The sequence below is a fragment of the Triticum urartu genome, chromosome 2, assembly GCF_003073215.2.
Source record: "Triticum urartu cultivar G1812 chromosome 2, Tu2.1, whole genome shotgun sequence".
Classification (NCBI taxonomy): Eukaryota; Viridiplantae; Streptophyta; class Magnoliopsida; order Poales; family Poaceae; genus Triticum; species Triticum urartu.
Window position 1 is genome coordinate 659410743 of NC_053023.1, and position 1078 is coordinate 659411820.

Below are 1078 nucleotides of genomic sequence, written 5' to 3' on the forward strand. Positions count from 1 at the left end.
TTCCTGGCGGAAGCCTAGAGGCGCAAGATTTCCATGGAGAGAGATGGGAAGAGGCGTACTGGAGGGAGATGGGACTCCACTGTTTCCCATCTGTTGGGTCTTTATTGATGGATGATGATGGCTCTTCAACTATCTGGGTGTTACAAGACGGAAGACGAAGCATGCAAAGGAGAAATTAAATCATAGGAAATAAAAAGGGTATTTGGAATTGATGATGTGGCTAGACTACTGAGGTTGAGTGAGGTGGATGGTTGCATGCTGATTAGTGATGTGGATAGCCTGCATGTTAAGAGAAATAGGTTAGTGGGGATGAACTATTTAGGTATTATAGATTCTTTTTGCAGATGATTAATAGATAAATTCCTCACGTCCAGCAATTTATTTTAGAATTTTTGGGGTTCCAGAAGTTTGCGTTAGTTACAGATTACTATAGACTGTTCTGTTTTTGACAGATTCTGTTTTTCGTGTGTTGTTTACTTATTTCAATGAATGTATGGCTAGTAAAAGAGTTTAAAAACCATAGAGAAGTTGGAATATAGTAGGTTTAACACCAATATAAATAAAGAATGAGTTCATTGCAGTACCTTGAAGTGGTGTTTTGTTTTCTTTCGCTAACGGAGCTCACAAGATTTTCTACTTTAAGTTTTGTGTTGTGAAGTTTTCAAGTTTTGGGTAAAGATTCGATGGACTATGGAATAAGGAGTGGCAAGAGCCTAAGCTTGGGGATGCCCAAGGCACCCCAAGGTAATATTCAAGGACAACCAAAAGCCTAAGCTTGGGGATGCCCCGGATGACATCCCCTCTTTCGTCTTCGTTCATCGGTAACTTTACTTGGAGCTATATTTTTATTCGCCACATGATATGTGTTTTTCTTGGAGCATCATTTTATTTACTTTGTTTTGCTTGTTGTTTGAATAAAATATCAAGATCTGAAATTATTAAATGGGAGAGTCTTCACATAGTTGCATAATTATTCAACTACTCATTGATCTTCACTTATATCTTTCGGAGTAGTTTGTTGTTGCTCTGGTGCTTCACTTATATCTTTTTAGAGCACGGTGGTGGTTTTATTTTATAG